Genomic DNA, 27,750 nt, shown 5'->3' with positions numbered 1-27,750 from the left:
TTGCCACAGACTGAGAATTCCACTATAATTTTTCATTGCAGACACATTTTGCTCCGTGTTTCTTTACCACCACCACAAATCAGTTCCGTTCTTCCATCAAGCACTGCTCCATTCATTACTGTAACCAAATACTGTTTGACTGCGCATCGCCAAGTCCAATATTGTGAGATCTCTCATTGCCACCTTAAAGACTGCCCCATCTCTCATATGACTGTCCAAAAGGCGATATTTATTCCTCCTCCTACCACCACAAAAAACTGATGCATTCCTCACAAATCAGAACCACCAAATTCTCCTCCATTCTTCCTTACTGCTCGCCAATAACCTTCCCTTACTTCACATCACTCACAATAAATAATAGTTCATTCGATTGCATCTATAGCAAGATTCCCAGTCGCGGCCTGCATTACGGGCGGGGGGGGGAGGGGGGTTGGAAATGGGGTTGTTGCGGCGGAGTGGATGGGGGGACGGGAGGTGGGATAATTAAACATTAACAAACTTACCTTAGTTAATGGCTTCCCGCTTTTCTTTCCTGACTGAGGCTCCAGACTTCCGACATCCGCCGTCGCTGTATTTGAATTCCAACCTCTGGGATGAGCTAGTAATCAGAAGGCAGCAGGCAGCCTCCCTCCCCTCCACATAAGCCAGCGCTGTGATTGGTTCAACCGGCTGCCCTACCCACGTCATTTCTCTCTGTATGCTGCAGCATACAGAGAGACAGGGAGAGTGGGAGGTGTTACTCGAGGGCAGGGAGGAGCTGCTTGCCTACTGTGTTAATACTGTCTGTTTGGGCAGCCTCTCAGGCTACCCAAACAGACAGAATAATAACAGTGGGCAAGCCGCTCCCCCCTACCCTCGAGTAACACGGCCCACACAGGAACTTCTGCTTTCTCGCCGTGCGAGAAGGCAAGGCAGAAGCAAATGGTAGTTATGATGGTTATAATAACTACCTTTGCTTGCCTTCTCGCACAGCGAGAAAGCAGGGGGCGGGCGGCACCCAAACGCCCCCATGGACGAGCCGCTACTGCCGGCCTGCCACCCAATAAAGCCTGCAATGCCCTGTGACACTCTTCACCCACCTGCCAAATGCTGTCTCTAGGCCCATGAGGTGCGGTGTGCCTCCATCAGCGCTCCTCAGCTGATTGCGACACCCCGCAGCACAAGAGAGATTAAAGCCACACCGGCACAGTGCAAATCTCCGTCACCAGTTGTGCCCTCGGGGCCCGCAGCACCAGGGAATACTGCGGCGGCCTCTGCAATGCTACCTAGTGGTCCCTTGCTTGCAAAACATCCCCAGTAAGTGACTTCTGTAAAATGCCCCGAAAGGGCATACCATATTTAGGTAAAGTCATAGCACACTGCTTCTCAGCATCCATAAGACACTACCTGCCTTGTCGGCAAGGGGGAGAGAAAAGAAAGGTCTGGCTGGGAGTATTTATTTTACTTCCAACTCATGCCTCGGTGGAGAGTGGGTAACACAGAACAATGTGGCCTCACACCACAAAAACTGTTAGCACACAACCTGCCTGGGGCAACAACTCCTGCAAGTTCTAACACCTTATGAGCATGTCACAGGCATGTGGAGCTATGTGCGCCCCCTGGTGGCCTTCTGCCACCACTACCGGCAGCTGAAAAATCCCAAACCTGCTGCATCGTTGTTCCTCTCTGCAAGAGAGGAGAAGAATCACAAATAGTGCCACGCTCAAGGGCACATCCAAATACAAGAAAGCATGGGTACAGGTCCTTTTTTCTCAATAAGGGTGAGGTGCACTGAAGGTGGGCTGGAGAGTGTGTGTTCTAAATTACATTTAATGATGGATTGAAAAGCCCACCTCAGCCCGCAATGGAGAGAGAGTCACCATTATGCTCACACAGTCTTTGACCGGAGCTGCTACGGGCATGATTGACCAGCTACTGTGCTGCATGAGCGCTGATAGACGGTGCCATTGCATAAACAATGAAATAAACTAATATACAGCGCCGCTTACAAACAAGCACAAATAGACTCAGGCTCCATGCTTATATCTAGAATGTCAACCCATGCTTGAATTCAATCCCTAACCAGTGCAACATGTATCATGACTCATATGGCAAAACCCAATACTGCCACAGGCCAGCAAAAACAGTAATCAGACCACAGCATATTAGCCTACTACGATGCTGAGGCTGCTGTGCACCCCCATGAGAAAGACTACCTTCATAGGCCCGACTGTGCATACCGGAGAAAGTGACTGCCAAACTAGCATGAGACCCTTGAGGCAAACCGTCAGAGAAGCAAACCTGAGCTTGACCAGAGAGTGCCACATGCCCCCTGGGGGCTGCCGGTGCTTTAGAGAGGAAAGACTGGTAAATCCCAAGAAGAACTCCTAAGCCCAAAGTTGCTGTTGCGGTGAAGAAAAACAGTAATCGATTTTCTCCTGCAAGGGGGAGGGAGAATTTATACCCCCTGGTGGCAGAACGCAACCACTTAAAGAAAGAACAAATAAAAAGGGCTCGAGCAGACAGCTCTCATGAGGACAAGCTACTAGCCCCACCACTGTCTGAGCAGAGACAATGTCAAGTGGGCATCTAGACAATGCATAGCTGCATGAAAGGAGCAGCACCAGCTGGCCGGCCAGCAAGGCATGGCCACCGTTGGCCTGTCAATGAGAATGTCACATGGAGTGAACAACCCTGCCAAGCATGCACAAACCTAAGGCAAGACACAGCGCCACGATGGAGCAGCCTTGAGGCATAAGCACTGCTCCCTTGAGCAAAGAGGAGGCAGAAGGGAGGTTCTCGCCATCAATGAAGCAAAGCCCCTAGGAGATCCCAGAGAAGGAGATCCCAAAGGAGAGGCCCCATGTGGCCTGAACGCAGGAAGGAGAGAGATTGTGTATACAGCTCAACTGCACGAGAGCTGCCCGCATTGGGCTAGAGACTGTTCAGGGAGTGCTCCCAACACTGCCTTAAGGCTGTGTCACATATTGGTCCATTACAGGCTTGCGGAGAGCTGGGTGTCCCCTAGTGGCAAGCTGCCCCCACTGTAAAACAAAGGTTACATCACCTCCCACAGTGAATCTGAGTTGCACCCAGGATACCTACTTGGGGAAAAGAAAGCTATGGAAGAGGCTGCAAATCGAAGTCATCAAAGCACACTTACCTCCACTGCCATCAAAGAAATGACTGATGCACCAGAGAAGATGCACAGTCTGTGATGGGAAAAGATGTGTAGTACAACAGGAAAAGACAGAGATGGCAGGAGGTCCCAGGGAGAAGAGGTGACAACATGTGGCCTGGCATTATGTTCACAGCATGTGCAATAAAGACATGTGGCCGGATGTGGTATTACACTGCAATCAAACATTGAAGAAGAAGTGAGCCTAGCATGTTGCCACATTGCAGAAAAGAAAAGGAGTGGAGAGAAAGGAGTGTGACAATCCTGTCACACATAAGAATGATGACCACAGGTGCGCTGGAGAAAATAACAAAGGGACAAGAACTAGGACCTGAGGGCACCTACTAACACAAGCCAGCCACCGGAGTGCAGTGATGTCACGGGAGATGGCTCACCGGGAGTGCCGAACATATGCTGCCTGCATGATCAAACTGTGTACCTGCCCCACGCTTCACAGTGTGACCATCCAGTTACCTGTCACAAGCTGCTTAAAGTAAATTGCATCCTTGCTTGCAAATGCACGTGCCAAAGAGAAGAGCTGCACCAGGTATAGAACAAGCTACATGTCTGCAAAGTCTCTCCAGTCACCCTTTCTCCATACAAGTCATTGCCACCTGTTGTGTACGTTGCTAATGGCAACCACTCCATCATTTGCCATGGGCATCACCACCACCCCTGAAGCATCAAATAACAATACTGGAGTCCTGCACCATTGCCATACAACATGACAAGAAACACCAGTGCCGCTCAGAGAATCTACGGACCTCCTGCTCAACTGGCTTGCTGATACCGGTAGTAAGAGCATTTTCTGAGTAGGACACATCCACCCGTGATGTTGCATGAGTGACTAGGCAGTGGCTCCGAGGTGGTCTTGCAGCTGTCCAGATGCAGCCATGTATGCAGCTCAAGTGCAGCCCGCAGGGAGTCCTGTGACAACTCCACCAAGAGGCCTCCCCAAAACATGAGAGAAGGACTTCACTTTGCCCTACCGCGGGATTACAGGAGGTAGCCAGGATGAGTAACAGAGACTTCAACAGGTTACAGGACACCAAGACTGATGTCAGTGGATCAAGCAACACCATCATCAAGCGTTCACAATAGACTCCATCAACGCTCCCGATGCACAAATTGTGAACTGTAAAAACACCAACTGCATCACAGCGAGAGCACGCTAGATTGATCAACATAACATAGGTGGACTGTCACTCGCCTGGCATAACGCTGAAGGATTTGGACTTCATCAGCACTGTGTTCATGTCCAGAGGTACCTGGCTAATGTATGGATGCGTTTTGAGAAGCCTGGGTGCTCTCAGCTGCACCTGTCCACCGTTGTCCTGCGGACTGCTACTCGAAGCTGTGAAACTGGATTTATTTGAGTTGTTTTTCATTTCTTCCCACAGGTTGGACTTTGTTTTTGTTTCTAATAAAATTTGGATGCAGTCTAGTGTTTTCCCAGCCTCTCCCACGAGGGCTTGTCCTTAAACCCACCCCACACCCATCCAACACAGGCGTCACTTGTCAGGTGACCCTGCCAATAAAAGAACCAGAGTGAACATGCTTGTGGACAGTTCCAAGTATTATATACCATATGTTATGTTATGTTATGCTATGCGCCAGGACGCCCCTTTGCTGGGGCAGCTGTGCGCAGTACAAATAAAAATAACATAACATAACCTTCACCCACACAACCCAGTGAACTGTTGGCAGGGCTGTGGTAGCCTGCAACAATTTTGCCAGTTTATGGTTGGCCTTTAGCTCTGCAATGCCACACAGAGCCAGGGGACTGGAGCCTGCTGATATAGGATTGTGTCAGAGCCTGTTTAAGTTCACAATGGTCCCTCTCTCTCTTGGCCAGTGTGAGTTTGGGTATGTTTGTAGTCATTGAGACCATATGATCATGCCGAAGATTATGTGGAGGGTTATAAAGGTGAGCCGGTAGGGACTCTCTATTGGAACGTTTAAAATGCCTGTTTCACTGCTACTTTTACTGCCAGTTCTGCTTACCATTCCCAGTAGTTGCACTAGGAAGTGTCACTTAGAATCCATGTAACAATTAAGCCTACCTACACCAACTGCGCCGACCTGTACAGACAAATACTGTTAGCATTGTTTTATCTGTCATACTTTACCAAATCGATATATGGTTCAATTTGGGTGATGTAAGAGTACAGATCCAAACTACTGTCTCCTCGATCTGCTCCGATAGCCACGGCTGTTCTGAGGTAATCTGTTGCAGATATCTAGCTTGCAAATAAGAGTATTCTATTCATTTAACAACATTTCAGCCTTATTACAACTTCATATTCATGTACTAAAAAACATTCTTTGCATGGTCTTCATGGCTGATTTATCCAATTTAGACTTCACAAACATATAATGAATCATATAATGGAATCATATAATGGAATGTGGAGGTGTAGTGGGCTACTGACTGCCTAGAATCTATCTCTAAGGTCTGACTTAAATAGGTGGAAAAAAGTTATCACTTAATGTACTGGTGAATAAATACCTCAATATCAGCTCTGAACATGACCATAGGCGGGGCAGTCACTTCAGATTGCTGTAGAGAAGGGACCACCAAGCTAATGCCGCAAACACAGGGTTAGCCCCCATTGCACAGTCTACTCTGTTAAAAATATTCCGGCGCAGAGTGAGTCCCAAAGGAGGAGGCTGAAGCCACAATGGCTGGTTGATTTAGCCAATTAGGATAAAAACAAGTTACCATGGTTAATATAAGGACTTCTAAAAAGACCTGAATGCACTGAAGCAAAGGAGAAAAACGGACATATCAGCAACAGTGAAAATCGTGCCATCCTAGGAAATAACCCAAAGGGATTTAAGTGGAACACAGCACATGACAAGGGTAGCGACACCTCCTATATGTTCTAAACAGAAAAGAGCAAGAAAGCAGTCACACAGCACAGTCAATGCCAGCAGCATTGTGCTAGGAATACCCACCGAATGCTCCACCTTTATTCCATGTGGGACAAAAGCGAGCTAATCGGAATCAGCTTGATTGTGTCAAGAGAACTTTTGGAGACTATCTGCTGTGTATAGTTGGCCAGTCTGCATTCTTTCTATTTTAGAAACAAAGCCCCCACGAAGGGTGAATTTCCTGAAATAGAAAACAATCAATGAGCCTTCAGAGCAGGGAGTATTATTTCTGCAAAAGAGAGGCTCTTGTCATCTTTTCATCCTGGTTCAAAGTAGGAAAACTATGCGTTGAAAAGATCATCCCATTTAGGGCCTACCATCATGTAGAGCTGGCGGCCCTGTGCTAGAGGGCCCTCCAGGTCTTTCTGTTGGGGGAGTCACTCGAGACTGCACTGTACCAACCCTGGTGGTTCACTAGTCACTGAATGGCCAGGGTACTGCCCTGTAGCTGTAGGTGGAGGCCCATTAGATTCGTTTTTACTAGAATGTGCAGAACGACATTCACAAAATATTACTAGTAATTCCTCTTTTCAGTAAGGAACCTGACTATCTCACAGGCACCAAGCAGTAGGGGTTTGGAGAAGGGTTTTCCCCAAAAGATCTGTTTGAAAAAAGTGAGCCAAAAAATAAAAACATTGTTTTCTATACGAATGTCACCAAAACATAAATATTACTCTAATTTAAAGAGGAACTCAATATTGCAGTTTGAAATATTGTAATATCTCATAAATCAGTCTTCAAAACTACCGTTACTGCCCAGTATCCAGAGGGGGCAATTCCTCCAATATCATCCTTATCACAATGTTTAAGTTTGAAAAGGTTTTTTAAATATACCATCTTTAGGCAGATACTTATCTATGTGGTGTTCAAATGCATCATCCTACTGAGTCCATAAAGGTTATTGCTGGGGTTTAGGTATATTGTTTGTGTGTCATTGTTACAATAAAATATTGAAACTTTTCAAGGAGGTCTTGACCTCATCCTATTAAGCTCTGTATAATAAAGCTTTTAATTTGCTAGTGAAGACCCTTTTCCAGGACCTTCACAAACCCAGGTGGCAAATGCATATCTTGTAAATATTCTAATTTTGGGACCTCGTAATGGAGGATACTGCTGTAATACTGTGAGTGTTTTTTTGAGGAGCGTAAACTCAGAATGTGCTTTGTTTTTCCTTTTGCAAATTGTGCTAGTGACATTGTGGAGGCTGGCATGTGCCAGAGATCATATCAAATAGTTTTTCAATTTAAAAAAAAGTCTCAGTTTACCTGTGTCAGGACTAACCACCAGCTGCTCTCTTGTATTTGTTTGTTTGCGATGAATCTTTGCCATTGTTTTAGAGAAGATCAAGCGCTGAACATCACATAAATTGCAGTCACATTCACTAATCTATTGTCAGTCAAAAATGAGAGCTCAGTTTAAGTTCATGAGTTTTATTACTTATCTTTTAGTAAATTATCTTTACTAGCATCATCATATGAAGACATCACTATCAATCATTACTTTAGTCAATATTCAAATTCAATAATCAAAAAGTCAATATGCATTTTCCCACAAGGAAAGAATCCCTATTCTGAGAATTGGGGGAAAGGTGTCAGTCAAAACCCATAAAGAGTTCTAGTTTGAGAGAGAGATAAATGCATAAGGTTTCAGCATTAAAGTCAGCTCAAATAATCAATAATCTGTCAAAGCAGAATGTCCTATAAAGAGAGGGTCAAGAAACTCAGTAGAGTCTCAGAGCAACTGGGAATAAAGTCGGGGTAAATGGGTCTGGACAAGTGTTTCGGAAAAGACTGATGATCCTACTCTAGGAACACACTCTATTACAGACTACATATTCCATGAAGTTTTGCAACATGTTGCTTTTTCTATCTTCCGTCAGCCAATCAGTTAGCGATGCTCTCCTGGGAACACTCCTAGTTTTCACACCAAGAATACAATTGTCATTAGGCAACAAGGTTGAGTTAAACATTTCTAAGTTTGATACTAAGTTGTATCAGTTCTAAGTTTCAGTATAGGCCATTCTCCCATTCAGGTCTACTTTTCCAAGTATAAACTACAATTCTAAGCTTTCAATATTTCTATTTTTCTCCCCTGCTATTGCTAATTCTCCCCTGAGGCGGAAGCCGGGGCTCTCTGCTCTATCTCTGTTCACAGCGAATTCCACAACTTTTGATCAGCAAAGTACGTGTTTTTAAAACTTGTATATATTTTAATAGCTCATTTTTATTTCGTACTCCCCTGTACTTCGGTGCGAGATTTGCGTCGCACCGAAGCAGCCAATACCTCTTTCCTCGCATGGTGCAGCCGATTTCAGGCGCTGACACCGTGACTTGACCCACCTCAGCCGCCATCTTGCTGGGAGGAAAGGGTTGCAGTCCAGTTGTTGGACGCCTCCCGCCCTCCCAGGATACTTAAGGGGCGTAATATACAACTGTGTTGACATTTGCTAATTCTCCCCTGAGGCGGAAGCCGGGGGCTCTCTGCTCTATCTCTGTTCACAGACAATTGCACGCCTTTTGATCAGCAAAGTACGTGTTTTTAAAACTTGTATATATTTTAAAAGCTCATTTTTATTTCGTACTCCCCTGTACTTCGGTGTGAGATTTGCATCGCACCGAAGCAGCCAATGCCTCTTTCCTCGCACGGCGCAGCCGATTTCAGGCGCTGACACCGTGACTTGACCCACCTCAGCCGCCATCTTGCTGGGAGGAAAGGGTTGCGGTCCAGTTGTTTTAACGCCTCCCACCCCTAAACCCTCTTCTAAACATGTATAAAAACACCAGGCCACCCCGTTCGCGCAGCGGGCGGGCGCAGCGGGCGCGCTGGTTGCGCGCCAAAGGCAAGCCCGTCTGCGCCCATCCGCGCCTGTACCGGGCCCAGGGCCGCCATCCCTGGTCCAATCGCCCCAGCCATCCGTGTGCACTATTCGAACACCACGCTGCTCAAGTTGCGCCCACCTGTTAATACTGACTGCCTAAAGCTCGACCCTGCATTCCTCCCCGGTCCTTCCGTCCAGTCCTTCCCCCATTATACGGCCTCTATCCCCCTTGCAAACAAAACAACGTTCATTGCCAACAAAAATACACCAACGAGCATACCGATAGCACTTACCAACGTCCGTTCTCTTGGTAAACATCGACAGGACATAGCAGACCTGATAGAGTATAGGAAATTAGATATATTATTTATGACCGAGACTTGGATGGACAACACATCTGACCCAGACCTAGTCATTGCTGTCCCAAGAGGTTTCACAATTCATAGACACGATAGACAGCGCAAAAAAGGGGGCGGACTAGCCTCATCACCCGCGACACACTTATCGTGAGGACCACTGCTATCCCTTCATCCTCTTGTGAAGCCATGCAATTCGCCATTAAGCTATCCCCTTCTAACAATTTTAGAGGGATTCTTGTATACAGACCACCAGGACCACGGTCAGACTTCCTTACGGACTTAAGCTCAATCCTGGAATTTCTGGCATTGGAAGATTCTCCAACAGTTTCGGGCGATATTAACTTCCATTTAGACAAATTAGAGGACAGGGATACCTTATCCCTTCTCTCGGACATGAAGACACTTGGTCTCCCCCTTCTGGTCTACTCCCCTACCCACGACGGCGGCCATACCTTGGATGGCATTTTCTCCAACCTGGAGGATATTCATATAAATCATATCCTCCCACTCACATGGTCGGATCATCACGCCATTCTGGGTTCAATCACCCCTACGAAACACCTAGGCCCAAAGTACTCACTACCTCCCGTCAACCGTTCAAAGCTTGGAAAAACATAGACAGCTCTAGCCTAAAAATGCTACTCGATAATTCCCATCCCATTTTTTCCACCGACCCCAACATAGCTACCAAGCAATTTCACGATTGGCTGGGCACCGCCACTAATTCACTGGTTCCCCTCAAACAGGTGACCAGAAATAGACTGGCCCCCTCTGCACCTTGGTTTTCCGAAGAACTAAGGACCCAGAAACAACTCTGCAGGAACAAGGAGAGGCACTGGCGGAAGTCCTATAGCGAAGATAACAAAATCCACTATAAGGAGACGTTGGTCAAATATAAAGCCATGATCACTGAGGCCAAGAATTCCTCCAAAGAACTTTATGATACCACTAAGCAGCTAGCAGGTTACTCCCCTGATCTGAACCCACCTCCCTCTCAATCCCTCTGTGATGCCATGGCTACCTTCAATGACATCTTCTCAGCTTTTTCGAATAATATCAATATTCCCTCAAGTACTAACACCCCTACACACCCTGTACCCAGGTTTACCCATTTCAAAGACATCACCGACGCTCAAACTGCGGAAATCATTACCACGATTAAAACAGGTTCTGCACTAGACCCATGCCCCTTTAAAATTCTCCCACCAATCATGGACGTCTTGACACCCGCCATTACCCAAATCTGTAATACCATGTTTAGATCTGGAATCTATCCAGACGCCCTCAAAAATACTCTTCTTAAACCATTACTAAAAAAGCCACATCTCGATAAGGACAAACTGAAAAATTACCGGCCAATAGCAAGCCTCCCATTTCTGGCAAAAGTCGCCGAAAAAGCTATGAATTTACAATTATCTGCTTTCATAGAGGAACACCATCTACTCGATAATACTCAATTCGGGTTCCGTATGTTCCATGGTACTGAGACCGCGCTGATCGAAGCTGCAGATGATATTAGATCCATCCGAGATCATCGCGGAACAGCAGTATTAGTACTGCTAGACTTATCCGCAGATTTCGACACGGTCGATCACTCGATCTTGGTCGACCGTGTCGAAAACATGGGCATTCAACATACAGCTAAAGAACTTCTGGCATCCTTTTTGTCTGAAAGAACTCAGGCTGTTACACTGGGACCTTTCCAATCGCCCAACCTGTCTCTGCCATGTGGGGTCCCACAAGGCTCATCCCTAAGTCCGACACTCTTTAATATCTACGTGTCGGACCTAGCTAACATCATTCGAGCACATGGGATGAGCCTTAAATCCTATGCGGATGACACGTAGTTGATCTTGGCCATCAAAAACTACGGCGACAAGGGGGCAGAGAGCTTTAAAGAAGGTATGTTGGCAATTGGGGACTGGATGGCCTCCAATTGTCTAAAACTCAACTCCGAAAAGACGGAAGTCATCATATTCGGACAACTCACCCCAGGTTGGTCCTCCGTATGGTGGCCCACGGCCTTCGGAACCCCGCCAAAACCCGCCATCAAGGTGAGGAACCTGGGAGTGGTCTTTGACGACCACCTCAACTTCGTTTCTCATGCCAACCAAATTGCAACCTCAGCCTTCCATAAACTCATTTAATAAAGAAAATCATACCCTTCCTCCCTGAAACCGCTGGCAAAACCTTGGTGACCTCTCTAGTACTGTCCACTCTGGACTATTGTAAAGGTCTTTTGCAAATGCCCAGGTCAGGGTCATCAAAAAAATGCAGACCGTCCAAAACTCAGTAGCAAGACTTCTGGCCGGAATTCCTAAACATAAGTCTGCGACCGACACCATCAGAAACTTACACTGACTTCCCATCAGAAGCAGGATGAGGTTTAAAACTCTCTGCATTGTATACAAGTCTCTGCATAATCGAGGACCCTAGTTTCTTAAAGAACAATTGATTCCCTATCGTCCATCCAGACCGCTTCGATCTACTACTCTAAACGATCTAGTGGTTCCCCGCACCAAAACTGTTTCTTGGGGAGATCGGAGGTTCTTGGTCTCGGCACCGAAACTATGGAACACCTTACCCCAGTCAATCAAAACCAGCCCCACTCTCTGGTCCTTTCGCAAACAGCTAAAGACCTGGCTGTTCAACCAGTAACATTGGATCACACTTCCGCAGCATGAGAATTATTCGCAGATTTCTTAGCGCCGAGACGCCCACGGGCATTTGTTTGTGCTTAATCAAATGTCATAAATAATAAATAAATGTCTTCATGTGCTTATCAGTGGTCTATGTAAATGTTGAAACATCCATATAACCAAAAGAATAGCATTTAGCACAGCAACCATCCATCTTCTTTAAGAATGCTGCATCTTCATGCAATAACTCCTCATCACCCTATCAAAAGACCAATTTCTAATCATTTGTTTAACTAAAGGCTAATGAGGATTATGAATCCAAAATCGGTCCCAGGATGCTTGTTTCCGGTCCAGAGAAGACATGGCTTGGCAGTTCGGGCTGGACTGTTCCCATGACACACAGGGTCAGACTGATTTGCATATGGCCATGTCTGATTTGGGGTAGTGGAGTGAGCTAAAGAATTGTGATGGATTAAACCCAGATCAGTTGACTGGGGGTGAGTGTTTGATTTGCTGAAACGCTCCGTCCATCATCCCCTTTGGTATCTCCAATCATTTGTTTACAGTGTTCTTTGTGTAAGTCAAAACATTTCCAGAGTTCTATGAAACATTTATGCAACTATCATGCATTATGAAAAATATGTACACGGAAAAGTTAGAAAAATAAACATTTTAGGTTATGTCATCATTCTTTACTCAAGTCAGTTTTTGGGTCAAGCAATGTAATTCCAGGTTTTCAGGCCTAGTGAGTGAATATGGTTGCCTACTACAAAGGCACTTTATTTTCATTGTTACATATCAATTCTGCATGTTTACAATATTTCCTATAAACTATATTATTTTTCTAGTTTTTATTAAAGCTCATCCCCAAGTATAACAGCAACAATTAGGATCATGATTCAGGGGTTTAATCTTGTTTGCACCCAGATCGGTTTTTGCAATGCCCGTGTAATCAGTGTGCAAATTCCCCAACTACACTTTGAAAGGGGTGGGTTATCAAAGTATGCTATCTCGATCAATGACACAAAGATTGCGGTGTTGGAATTGGCCCTTTCTGCAGGGTAATCCCCAAACCTTTTGCCTTCTGCCTCCTATTTTTCTGACCCCGTTTTTGTTTGCTATAGGATTCTGGTCACTTTACCACTGCTGACCAGTGCTAAAGTGCATATGCTTGCTGTACAAATTATGATATGGTTGGTTAATCATGATTTGCATATTTGATTTTCTGGTAAGTCCCAAGTAAAGTACATGGTGTGTGCCAGGGCTGGTAAATCAAATGCTACTAGTGGGCTTGCAGCACTGGCTGTGCCACCCACATGTGTGGCCCTTTAAATGTGTCTCAGACCTTCCACTGTAGTGTCTGTATGCACAGTTGTAAACTGCCATGTTGTCCTGGCAAGCCCACCTACCTGCCAGACCCAAACCTTCCCTTTCCTTACTGTAAGGCACCCCTGAGGTAGGCCCAATGTACCCTCATGGGCGGGGTTCAGTGTATGTGAAAGGAAGGACATGTACTGGTGTCTGTGACATGCCCTGATAGTGAAATATTGTGTATTTTGTTTTTCACTATTGATAGGCTATCTACCCCATAGGCTTATCATTGGGGCTGCACTGTAGCAAATGTACATGTGTAACGAACAGTAGGGACAAGGTAGAAAAATTGAGTTTAGACTCTTTTGAACTCCGAATTTATTAACAGACATTTTGGTAAAGATGATTATTAAAGTCTGTGGTTGAAAATGCCACTTTTAGAAAGTGACATTCTGTCCATCAATTGTTCTTTTTGCATTTGTCACCCGAGTGGGAAGGACATGCCCAAGCATTGGTACTGTGCCATCCCTGGCACTGGAGTCAAGCTAGCCTGGCTGATGAGAGGTAAAACTGGACCTAGGATGCTTGTTTTCCAGTCTAGGGAGAACCTGGCCTGGCAGTTCCGACTGGACTGTTCACATGAGGAACAGGGTCAAAAATGATTTGCATATGGCTGGGTGTAAACTGGAATGGCATGGGGAGCAAAACATAATGAATTTAAGCCCAGATCTCTGTACTGGGGTAAATGTTTTACATTGTTCAACACTCTGTTCACCAACAGTTCTTGTCGCGTTTGTCACCCCGAGTGGGACGGGTATGTCCAGATGTTGGTCCAGTGCTCTCCATGCCACTGGAGTCAAGCTAGCCTGGCTGATGAGGGGTGAAACCCCGTAAACAGTCCTGCATGCCTTTTTGTCAGTCCTGGTAGAACTTGGTGTGCTGTTCTGGCTGGACTGTTCCCATGGGGAACAGGGTCAAGACTGATCTGCATATAGAAGGGTTTCAAAATGAAATAGCATCGGAGAAACCATGGACTTAGGCCTGATCTCTGTACTGGGGTGAATGCTTAACATAGTTCAACATTCTGTTCATCAATTGTTCCTTGTACATTTGTCACCCTGAGTGGGACGGGTATACCCAGATGTGGGTCGGTGGTCTCCATGACCCTGGAGTCAAGTTAGCCTGGCTGATGAGGGGTGAAACCCTCAAACCGGTCCTATGATGCTTGTTTTTGAGTACAGAGAGTACCTGGCCTTGCAGTTCGGGCTTGACTGTTCCCATGGGGGACAGGGTCAAGTCTGATTTGCATATGGCTGGGTTGAAAGTAGAATGACATGGGGAGCAAAAAAAGATGAATTTAGGCCCAGACCTCTGTGCTGGGGTGAATGTTTGATATTGTTCAACATTATGTCCATCAATTGTTCTTTTTACTTTTAGAACATTGGCATTTTCTTACTTTACCATTCTGTGTGCCTCTGGCTGTTTGTGTATTCAGCGTCAGATGTTTGAGTGACAGGAGCTGGGAAGTGCATTCCCTCTAGACAATCACTGGGGGATTGAGGCGTGCCTTACCTTTCATGGGTGACTAATCTCAGTGCTGAATAGACCTGGGTCTGTATTATGTATTGGCAGTGTTTGTCCTGGCGCACCTTTGAAAAGGTGCACCAGGTGCAAACAATGTCAATGCGTCCCATTATGGTGAATGCACTGAGCCCAGGGCAGCTGAGAACTCACGCTGCCCTGGGGGCAGCATATTCATGTGAAAACATGGAGAAGCTGCTCCGTCTTTTCACAGTGCAGGCTGCACCTGCTTGCACTTTCAAAGGGGTTTAGGGATCCCCTTGCAGGCAGGTGCAGTCAGTGACTGCAGCCGCCTGCAACGGGATGTCTGGGGGTCCATGGAACCCCCTTTACCCCCTGCAGAGGGCTGATGTCAGGAGGCGCACTGACAGAGCGCCACCTTTTCAATGGTGCACTGTCAGTGCCCCTCCTGAGGGCTTTTTTGACTCTGCGCCCGTGTCTATAATATTGCTCAGGCACAGAGTCAAAGGAATCCCCTCATTTGCATTGGGCACACCCCTATGCAAATGAGGGAACACCCTCTGTTGATAGCACTGGTGCTTTAAGTGCACCAGCGCTATGGGTATTATAGAAGGGGACAAACAAGAGTCTGCACCCCCTTCTATAATATCAAAGTGCCCGGGGGCGTGCAAAGTGGGTGCAAACGCCTGTTATGCTCATATGTAATACGGCCCCTGGTCTGCATTTAGAGTGGTGAAAGGAGTTTCCCTTGCACCTGAATAGGCTGTCTCTCCTTTTTCACAATGCTGTCTCCACCCCCTCTGGTCATGCTGCACCAGGGAGCACAGAACTGCTTTGGACTGGGTTCAGCGACCCTTGCCTCAAAGAAAACAATGCAAAATAGAGTTTAAGTATTACAACTAAAATCCCAGAACTTTAGAATACTTCAAGGAGCAAGAGTACCCTACTAAGAAGGAATGCGTGTAGAGTGCTGCCTTTTCTGTGTTAGGGATTGAATGGCCTGCAGTTGAGGCTCCTGTCTGGTGGAGGAAAAGGACAGACTGTTATTACCCTGCTGTAGTATACTGCTTGTGAAGGACTCTCCTTGGGCTTGTGTTTGCTGGTCTCCTGTTGCAAATTTCAGGGAGATACAAGATTTCAAGAAAGATCCTTGCTAGATTTTAAAGTGTCCTGCCTAGGGGGAGTGCTGGAGAAATTGAGTGAGGAACACTGCCCCTGATGTGTGTGGGGCAGGACAGGCCTGCAGTTGGTGTTCCTATCTAGAGCAGAGGAGAGGACTATACTGTCCTAAACTGGGCAAACAGTGCATGGCGAGTGAAGTGTCCTGCCCCTTCCATCTCAAGTGAAAGCATGTGAGGAGCTCTTTAGTTTGTCCTGCAGCACTGCACCTTCCTTGTGGGTTTCCATGTATTTATTGTTGAGCAATAGGAGGGGAGAGCTGAGGTTGAATAAGCATTCTCCCTGGTGGCCTGTACCTATTTTTAACATTCTCCACGGCCGGGGCTCTGCTATGTGGACCTGGGTTGCAGATGATTTTGCCGCCCAGCAGTCAGAAATCCTGGTCAGGAGTTCCCCTGCATTGCTGAGCAACGCCGGGGGGAGCCGGGGCCCAACGGCCAGAAGAAATCAGAGCCTCGTGGGCTCCAATCTGCCTCCGCCTGCCTGGAAGGGACAAGAGGAGAGCAACCATTAGTGGACATCAGAGCAGAACAAAGCACAGTCACAGAGAGTGTTACACGCAGCCAAGGGAGGTGGCGTGGACTGAAGGCCCATTCAAGGGGAGGAGCCTGATGCCAATCTACTGGAGAGCTCAATGGTGAGTCACGCCCCAGAGGAGTTGGCCGTCTTCCCAACGCACCAAAAGGCTGCACAATCAGCAGCTGCACCGCATGTCCACAGGCAACTGCTTTGCTTGGTGTTGGTCTTATATATGGAGGTATCCAGGAAGATACCCCCCACCAACTGTGGCCATATGGGTGTGCCCCCCTCCACCTGCAGGAATTTGTCTCGGTGGAGTGCAGTTGATGTTGCTGGATCGGACAGGGTCAATCCTTGATAGAGATTTATGGTGTACATACACCACCAAATACCGTATTACTGCTAAGAGGCACGCAGGTGCTGCTAGGCCCTGCACCTGATATCTAATTACCATACTGAACAGAGCAGGAGTGGCCTGCCTCTGGTGTCAGGTGGTGATTCATGGGGTATGTGGTGTTTTCCTTGCATATGCAGGGCTGGTATATTATACCCATCAGCAAGGAAGTATGTATAACCCAGCCTGTAATTCATGCCCTAATGTCATGGTTTATGTACAGTGAGGGTATAAGGTGGTTTAAGTTTTCCTTATTAATATTCCCTTTGTTATTGCACTAAATGGATTATGACCACCTGTTGAGTTGACAAAGTAATATATGATTTCAGTGATTTATAATCCATGCATTATTTTGACAGTTGCCTAGGTGGCAAAATATGATTTATGATATGTACTGTTAGGAAGATTGCCTAGTGGCATAGATATGTATGTGGTTGTGGTCTAATGGGTTTTTGGTATAATGCAAAGTTTATTTTTATATAACCTTGCATTGAGTCTATTTTTGTGGCGTGCCGACTGTGTCACTGGTGTGTGTGTGTGTGCGTTGCGCAAATGCTTTTCACACTGCCGCTGGGATAAGCCTGACTGCTCTGCCAAGCTACCAAGGGGGTGAGCAGGGGTTGTCTTGAATGTGTAATCCCCTTACCCTGACTAGAGTGGTGGGTTCAGTCTGGCCTAGATGCATACCCTAGCCAACCAGAAACCCCATTTCTAACATGAGGGTTTCCCTCCTTTGCATATTAAAAATGCAAGTAAACTTTATGTAAAAAGAGTTTTAGACCACTCATCCTCATTACCCCCTCCCCTCAAAACCACCAAGAGGCAGGGGAGAAAAATAATATAAAAACTGTGAATAACCTTCAGTAGCCTGATGGCTATGAATAGTCTCTTGTTTGTCAACTCTTGTGTGTTTTTTGGGAGGGTAAGGGAGGATGGGGAACAGGAAGAGCAGAACTAAGGAACACAACTTTACGCACTTAGGGCCTAAGTGTAGGTGATAATGACTGCACCTGTCAAATAACAATAGCACCGTGTTTTTTATGTATCTGGTGGGATAAATAGCATCTATTATGAGTTTCTGGGGAATAACATGCAGATTTTGGTATTTAGCGCACCAAAATCCAATTGATACGGTAATTATCATATGGTTTTCCCGTTAACTTTTGGCAGGTTGAATCTGGCACATTTGACAAAGGTTGAGGTATGTAACACATCCAATTATTATTGAATATGTTAAATAATACTCAACTGTTAATTTTTCAGACCCTTGGGTAAACTAAGGTTTATGCATAGGTCAGAAAAAAATTAAAGACTCGTAATTAGGCCTTCAGACTCTAAGACAGACACTCTTAAATGGAGCAAGGGTATTTGCACACCAGGCTAACACAACAATCTCCCTTTCTGTTACTGAACAGAATGTGATCAACAGATCACTGCAGCATACACCTTAACTTCTGAAGTGCCTAATTTCCATTACAGTGTATAATGGAGTCCCCAGGAGATGCTTTGCAAGGCACAGTTATGAACGAGCAACTAATGCTTACATGAGCTTTTGGCTTGCCGAATACCCATTGACTTTCTCACATTAACTTCTGACAAACTGCCAGTGAAATTTACAGTGGGACTCCTGTGCTTTCTTAGGGACCAGTTAAAACCTGTGGGCTAACAAGTGCTAACAAGAGCACAGCTTCCAAACCACCTCCACTGTTTGATCAGTCCTTTTCACTTTTGCATCTAGCATCGGCATTATTAAGTGGATAGTTCTCACATTGCCCTCCTCAGCTCTCATCCTTCCTTTAACACTGCATGCTATCTATATATATTATCCCCTCGTGTTTGAGGGGTTTTGGAGTAAACCAATTCCATGACTCCGAAGTTGGAGGGAACTTGTTCAGAAGCCATGAGGTCCATTCTTGGCCACGGGCTTCTCTTCCTCTCTTGATGATGCCAGACTTTGTGCTCAAGTTGTGTTGAGTAGAGCTGGGGTGCATTGGAACTTCTGGCAACCCAAAGTTAAAAAAAAGCTGATTGAAAGTGATTTAATTGGCTGGCAGATTTAATTGGATGTAGGGGTGCTCGCAGTGAAAACAGATATTGACTCTGCTCGGTTGTTGGCTTCAGCCCCAGCTTCAGAACTATTAAATCTTTCTTGTCATCAGTGAACAGGGTCATACATTAGGCTGAGTCCTACAGTCCTACATAACCATGTGAACACACTTTGATCCCCAGAACATCTCTACCACCCTACAAGAAATTATTGCCACTGCTGTCAAAGTCTTCCAGTGCGATGAGCTCTAGGGTGGCTAAATGTATCAGCAATTGAGTATCTCAAGTACCCATGGGTGTATGCCCAGTATGGCTAGCAATGTTTCTGCTGTAAAGAACATCCTGGTTTGTGCAGCCCAGATAAAATCCCTGTATCCAATCTTCAAGAAAGGGCTAGTGGGCATATCTTGGGAATTTAACAGCGCAACTCAAGAGAAAAGAAAAAAATGACCACTGACTATCATGCAAGCACAAATTGTTATAATGGTTTGTGCTTTTTTGGGGATAAGTGCGGTTACAAAGAAAGAAATATGTGAAGATGAAAATTGTGTGAAGATGCGGCTCAAGGATATTCTACCTCCAGCTAACCCCCAAGTAAACAGAACCTTGGATTTCCATGGAAAAGGTATACACTGTGGTGAACCTGTACCAGCACCAGTCATAGGGTGGGATAGTGCAATTAGTGATAGAGTACCATCTACTGTTTCCAACATCAACACCAGGATGCTCCCTAGATAATCATGCATCCAGTGTTAGTGGAAATGGGTCAAAGAGAAAAGCAGCTAAACTGGGCCTAAGCTGGGAGAGTTCAGCAGCGTTTCTGTCAATTGGTAGAGAGTAACATTCAGCGCAGAGGCGATAGGATTACTATTGCATCATGGAACTTAGCTGGCCTGCAACAAACGTTTGAGGATAGTGATTGGGTGGCATTTATAAGTTCCAAAGAGATCTGTTGCTTTCAGGAGACATGGGCTGCGGACAGTAGCATGGCATAATTTGTACCTTTGCACTATATGGGCTTTTCAATTGAGGCAACTAGATCCAGTGGAGGGAGAGAATTCGGGGGCTCTCTCCTTGGATCCCAACAAAACTGGATTATACAGCAACACAAGTCACATCTTCTACTATACTGCTAAGCGTGCTGTAGGCAAGATTGTTTTAGGGTGAAGGGAAAATGCATATTCTAACTAACGTTATCGATGTTATTTGAAATTCAAACCAGCATGGTAAACTCAGGGGCCAACTTGTGTTATTAAAATAAGCATCCTACGGAATAAAGGCTAAGGTAAATGTCAGTGCAAAGCATATAATGATAATTTGTGTTGACTTTAATATACATCCTCCAGAACGGCTTTGCAATAACTCAGTAAGTGAAGAGCAGGCGAGTTGGGGTATCCCGATACCAGTTATTGAAAGTTCCATTCCACTCAGCAGACATAATTAAATTGAGTCGATTTGCAAGTCTATCCAATCTGCAATTTACCTTTCTAAATGGCTGCATTACTTTGGATAGCCTTGCGGTCGCTACTTACCGTAGCAGTAATAGAGCCAGTTTGATTGATTTCATCTTATTCCCAAATGACCAATGAGAATTGGTGATGGATATGGAGGTTTTCCAATGGCTTGAGAGTGATCATGATCCTCTGTGCTTTAGATGCAGATTCTTGACTGGAGCTCAACATACTGCCCCCTTTACCACTGGCATTGTTCCAGACAACAATAGAAGAACTGTAAAATGGAACATTGAAGAATACTTAAAAGGCAAAAATATGAGGGCCTCCTGCTCAGTATTTGCACCTCAAGAATGATGATTAAAGTACCATAGTAGAAACCTATAATGTTGTATTTATTAAGTGAGCTTACACGATTCTGGTCCACCCCATGGATGGCTAAGTATAATGGCATAAACATAACACCATCAACGCAACAAATGCTATTACGACTGTGGCTGGGAACCTATACCACAAATGACCAGATCCCGGCATGGCAGCAAACATGGCCAACATCATTGTGCAGACTTTGTGGTCTGGCTGAAGAATCCCTGATCCACGTCTTGTGCATCTGTCCCACTCTGAGCAACCTGAGACGGTATTATCTCCTTTAAATATTCCACCTTTTCCACATCAGAACTTGTCGGTCGGCAGTCATGCTAGTACTGAACAGCGAACAGCTGCAGACAGCCTGCAGGGCCACCCGTTTTTTTTCAGAAAGTGAGCCTCCTATTGATGAAAAACGAAAAAGAGGTGACCAATGGGACAAAATACAAAGTCTCACTGAAACAAAAGACTTTGAAGCTAGATAATGAAAGATAGACTTTTTTTTACTCTGAAATGGTCACCTGTCAGCAGATGCATTTTTATTTATTTTATTGGAATAAGTATAATGGCAATAAAGAAGACACTGGCTGGTTTAATGAAGTTTCTACAATTTCAAAAGCAGCACTTAGAAAGGCGTATAGTGTTTGGCACTTTTTACCAACAAATGTGATAGTATTTATGGCCTTTTAAGAACGTCTTATTTCTTCGTTTTTCTTCCCCCTCTTTCTTCTGATTTAAACCTTGACCACCTTTGTGGGAGTCCCCCCAGATACCTTCTTGCACGCTCTGATGCTAGCCCAGTGGTTCGCCTCCTCTGAAAACTTCCTGGGGTCAGTCCGCTTACTGTCAACTAGGTGCTGGTGCAACTCGGGAAAACTAATGCTGATCAAGTGCTCTCTTTTGATTAAACTGTAAAACCCATTAAAATCGCTAACCTTGCTGCCCCACACCCAACCATTCAGTGCCTTACTGGAGTAATCTACCAAATATACCCAGGATTTGTTGGGGAGCTTTTGGCTGTCTGTGAATCTTTGGCGATACTTCTCAGGGGTCAGCCCATGTTTGGCAATTAAAATGGCCTTCATACGGTATACTTGGTTTGGTTCCAAACCTCTAGTGTAAGAAGTGTGTCCCTCCCTAGATTAGGCATGTGTTTCCCCAGTATAAATGTATATGTGCATTGCGCACACCTATATGTGCTTTCTGGGGAGCATTTAATTAATGCTGAAAGAGATTATTTTTAATGTTTAGCGTGCTGATCAAGAACATGTCACTGCCCGACATGTGCAAAATGTAACAATTCAGCAAGTGACTCATGACATTTGAAACTTGAGCACACAGCTGTTGAATTTATCAAAAAGATTTTTTAAACACAAATTAAATTATACTTTTGCAGCCACCTTCACTATTCGTTTTAATCTCTATGTTTTATTCAGCATTATATCAAACAAACAACAGCCACACATTGATTTTTATGAAACACATCAAAGATGCAGGGTGCAGCTGAAGTGATATGTCAGTGCCGATCCACGCAGTGGTGGTGATGCACCAGGCCTGATCTGCTCAGAAGCGGTGATGCTTCGGCTCTGATGAGCAAAGAGCTGCAATGCAGAGATTCATCTTCTTTGAGGATAATGTCAACGGGTATACAAAGGTCTTGCGACAACGCCGCACAGTGGTGCTTCTGAAGGCAATGTGTTGGGCCGATCCACACAGCAGAGGCAATACTTCAGTTCTCGTCCAGGCAACAGGAGCGATGCGCTAGTTCTGATCCACTCAACAGGAGTGATGCGTTGGTCGTGATTCACGGAACAGGAGTGATGTGCCAGTTCTGATCCACACACCAGCAGTGATATGCTTCTTCGACAGAAGATGCATGAGTCTTACGGGAGCAAGCACCTAAGGCCCATGTCCAAGTATCCCAAACTGGTGTGGCTCCACTTGGTAGGGTAGACTCACAGATGGCTGAGTCCAGGGACAGAAGTAGGTAGGTTGGACGACTTTTATTTCCATGAGGCTTCAGATCAGGAGGCAAGCCAGCCAGCTAACCCTTGGAGTCACTCTGGGTTCAAGTGATACAGGTCCAGTCTTTCTCACCCAGGCAGCGGAACACAAGGCAGAAGGGCAGCACAGCAAGGCAAGAGTCTAGCAAATCAGCAGTCCAGCAGAGTGGCAGTCGTTTATTAGCACAACAGTCCTTCCTCCAGGAGGAGACTTCACAGGTCCAAAATTGTACTGAAGTGATGGTGCCAGAGGTCTAGTATTTATAACCAGTTGTGCCTTTGAAGTTGGGGATACTTCAAGGACAGGTGGTTGAAGTACACCAAGGTTCTGTTTTCCTTCCCTGGCACTCACCACTGGGAGGTTTGCAGCCTTTCATGTGGGGCAGGACACATTCTATTCAGGTGTCAGTGAGACAGGGTCCAGCTCCTTCCTACGATCCTACCAGGATTGACCATCAAGTCACACCTAAGCTCCCTCTGTGTGTGGCTATCTAGGGGGAATACAGAAAGCCCAGCTGGCACCCTCCCCGGATGTGTATCAGAGACAGGCACCAGGTACCAAATGGCTAAAGTAAGAAAATGTCAACTTTCTAAAAGTGGTATTTTCGGATTTGCATTTGAAAATCTGACTTCACCATAAATTTGGATTTTAAATTGTGATCCCAGAGACACCAAACTCAAAAGATCTGTCTTTTCATATTTGAGAATTAGACTTATAAAATATAATAAGTTAATCCCAATGTTATCCTTTGGGAGACATAGGCCTTGCATTAGTGAAAAGCAAAATTGAGAGTTTTTCACTACCCGGGCATGTAGAACTTAAAAGTACATGTCCTGCCTTTTAAATACTTTGCACGTTGTTGTCTGGGTAGTGAAGGGCCTACCTTAGGGGCCATGCATATGTGTAAAACAGGAAGTTTGGGCCCGGCAAAAGGTTTATTTTACCAGGTCGAAAGGCAGTTTAAACTGCACACAGAGGCTCTGCAATGGCAGGCCGGATACATTTTTAGAGGGCTACTTTAGCGGATGCCACAATCAGTGCTGCCTGCCTAGTAGTAGAATTTAATTTACCACCCCTGGCCACATTGTAGTGCACTTTTCTAGGGACTTATAAGTATATTAAATATGGATACAATTGGAGATGAGTCAATATTACCATTTTAAGTGCGAGAGCAAAAGCATTTTAGCACCGGATAGCAGTTATAAAATTCACAGAGTTCTAAAGCCAGCAAAATCAAGTTTGAAAAGTGGAGGAGGTTGGCAAAACATTGGGGGGAGGACCACCCTAAGGCTTCCATATCCAACATCATCTGAAATTACATCAGTGATGAGAACACTCTGCATGGTGAGGGCACAGGTTGTAGTTACTTCAGTTAACCATAACTGTTGAATTTCAGATGTTTTTGAGTTTAAACACTTAGGTTTACACATTTCAAAAGATTTTATTAATTTACAGAAAATAAGCAGTGTACTGAAGGAAAAAGCATCGAAGACACAGATTTGCTTATAATTAGTGATATTACATAGCAATAATGAGATACAGAAATTTAAATCCGTTGCAAATCGATAAACAAATGATACAGTTAAAATTGATAATAATCCAAAATAATACAAAACAAAACAATAGGTGGCCTAAGGCTATGTATAATGGTTGAGATTTGATTTTATATTCGGAAGTAAAGAGAGGTAGAGCTGATTAAAACATGTACTTGTTACTTTCCCATATGCGGTTTAAGTTAAACATTAGTACATTGTGACGTGTAGGTGGAAATAGGAGATGAATTCTCCTACAGGGGTAAGTAAGCGTAATAGAAATATTGTGAAGGGGACTACCTAAGAAATAGTGTACCTATGAATATGTCAAGGTGGTTTGTTTGTGGCGAAGTAGTTATCTAACCTGTCACAGATATGTCTGACTGGCGATTTCCAAGGGGACTGTTAGAGAGCGAAATTGTCCCCTGATAAGTATGATCCAATGTATCCAGCATTTGAATGTAGCCTTGAGTGTGTCTTCCCAGTTGTTCAGGATAATTTTGATTGTGGAAGTGAATAAGAGATCCAAAAGTGCGTTGTCAACTTAGTTTTCTATCTCAGTATTAAGAAAACCAGCAATTAGGTAGGCCAATTTTTTTTTAAATTGGCAATCAAATAAGTTGGATAAAAACGTGAACACATTGTCCCAGAAAGCTGATAGCGCTTTGCAGTGAAGAATGAGATGAGCTAAGTCGCCTTCATCTTCTTTGCAATTCCAGCAGGTCGGGTCTGGCTGGAGATGTTGTTTGTGTAAACGTGCTGGTGTCCAGTAAGCTTTGTGGATGAACCAAAGTTTTGGTTGAGATAAAACAGGGGGATTTTGATGGTAGCTAATTGATTTCCATATTTGGGTCCACTGTGCTTCAGACAAGGGGTTCGTGGAATGTTGTTCCCAGAAAGTGATTAGAATTTTATTTAGGTTTGAGGATTTAGGACGTAGGAGTTTGTAAATGTAGGAGACTTGGTGTCCCAACTTGTTAATTTTAGTGATGAAGCTTGGTAGAGAAGGGGTTGTTTTATGTAGCTTAGACTTCGATAAGGCTGCTTTGGTTTTAAGAAAATTATAAAATTACATAATATATAAACCTTATGTATTTTTGGTTTCTGTAAAAAGTTAAAGGATATGATAAACATTCCAATTGATGAGGAAAGAAGATACCTCTAACTATCCAAACCTTAAAGTGTATGGGTTTACCTTCGTACTTCATATTATGGTTATTCCATAGGGATTCCAAGTTTGAGAATCTTATGCTTGAATTGAGTTTCTTGTCTAGTTTTAAGAGTGATGTTTTTGTGTTTTTGAATATAGATTTAGATCTAACTAGTTTTTTGGAATTGATGGTTAGTAAGATAAAAGGTTTTAGTTTGTCTGAAATGGTCTTTTCTATTTCCAGCCATACTGGTATGTAGTTGCTAGGATGAGAAAACCTATAGGAACCCTGCTTTGCTAGTAAGCCAGTTTGGTATGTAAAATTGGCCAGGTTAACACCCCAGTGATTTATCTAGCCTGAGTTTTTTTAAGGCTATTCTATCCTTTTTACTTTGCCAAATTAATTTTGGGATCAGGTTATGTAGTTTGTGGTGGAAGTATTATGTTAATACGAGGGGTAGCATGTTGATGAGATAATTGACTAGCGGGGTGATTATAATTTTTATCATTTCGATTCTGCCCCACCAAGCGATGAATTTGGGGGACCATTTGTCTAGTCTGGGGTAGTGTTTTCATTGTGGTGTAGTGTGTCTATTATATTGTTTTCAAACTCGATACCCAAGTATTTTATATATCTAGGTTGCCATGCCAGACCTGAGTTACCTTAAATCTCTTTTGTACAGTGAATATTTTAAGGTTTTACTTGAGACTTGTCTCTGTTCAACGTATAGCCTGAGTGTGCAGAGTAATTTTCTATTGTGTGCATCAGGGCCTTAATTGAGGGGCCAAGATTTTCTGTGACTATCAAAATGTTGTCCACATATGCAGCTAGTTAACCTGAAAGTTATTAAAACCTATCCCAGCAACTTCAGTGTTTTGTTTTATGTCCTGTGATGGTTTCTAGAGCAAACAGGGCAAACTTGTTGAAGGGTTGATTGATTCGGAGAGGGAACCAATATTCGCAATCCATGTGTCTGGTTTCGCATATAGTGCCATGACCACTTTTATGAAGGAATCACTGAGGTGATGCATTGGTTTAAAAATGACCAAGATACTCTGTCAAATGATTTCTCTGCGTCTAGAGTTATAGCTATAGAAGGAGTGGGGTTATAGATCGCGTTTTATCGGAAATGACATAGAAGACAGGTGTTGTTGTTTGACATGCAGTGTTTAATAAAGCCTACTTGGGAGTTGCTTATCAGTTGTGGAAGGAATGTCTTACGTCTTTGGGCCAATATGTTCGCATAAATTTTGCAGTCTACATTAATGAGGGATATTGGTCTATAATTTTTGGGAAGTAAGGGGTCTTTCCCTTCTTTTAGGATGTTATGTTATGTTACTTTAGCTTATATAGTGCCATCTCACCTACAGGTCTCAAGGCGCTTATGACCAAAGGAGCAGCCAGGAAATCTCACGCAGAAAGAAGGGAAAGAGCAATAGATTATATAGATCCAAAGGCTTCTCTAAACAAATAATGTTGGCTTCTGACATTGAATCTAGCTATATTATTGAATACTTTTAACATGGTTGTTTGTATTAGATCCGTGAATGTTTTGTAGAATTCGGCTGTGAAGTCGTCTGGTCCTGATGCCTTGTTATCCTTCAGAGATTTAATGGACTTAGACACTTCTGAATCACTTATTGGTTTACCAAGTGCAAGCTTATCAGATTTAGTAAGTTTTGGGAGGTACAATCTACCCAGGTAGTATGAGCACTTTTGCAGATTAAAATCCTGATTGTTACGATATAGGGCATCATAAACATTTTAAAGCAGTTTAAAATATCCCTAGGTTTAGTCTGTGTTTGGTTGTTTGCATCTTTGATTGATATAATACTATGTTGGTTTTGTTTGTGTTTGTGATAAGAGGCAAGCATTTTACCCGCTTTGCCAGCTTCGCAGAGCTTCAGACCCTTAAATTTGTTTATCCATACCCATGCACATTCACTTAAAATATTCTTACTTCTTTTGTTTTAATTGGTTGAGAATATTATTGTTGAGAGAGTTGGCATGCGATAATTCCAGTTGTTTAATCTCCTGTTCTAGCTTAATTAGTTCTGCATTATCACCTTTGTTGATTTTTGTTTTGATTTCAATGAGCTGTCGCTTTCTACGTAACCCAGAGAGTGAACACATTTGTCTCTGGGAGATTGTTATTTTTAAAATAATCCGTAATCGCATCTTCAATTTTCTTTTTGTCATTGGGATCAGTTAAAACATTGTTGTTGAAACAGGATCTTTTATTTGGAGGTTTAGAGTGGCTGCCAGCTAACATGGTGTGAATGCATAAGTGATCAGACTCAAGTTTAGGCGAAATATTAGTATGGCCCGAGATAAGTGCACAATCAAGT

The sequence above is a fragment of the Lissotriton vulgaris genome, chromosome 8 (genome assembly GCF_964263255.1).
Source record: "Lissotriton vulgaris chromosome 8, aLisVul1.2, whole genome shotgun sequence".
NCBI classification, from domain to species: Eukaryota; Metazoa; Chordata; class Amphibia; order Caudata; family Salamandridae; genus Lissotriton; species Lissotriton vulgaris.
This window is presented reverse-complemented; position numbering follows the sequence as displayed.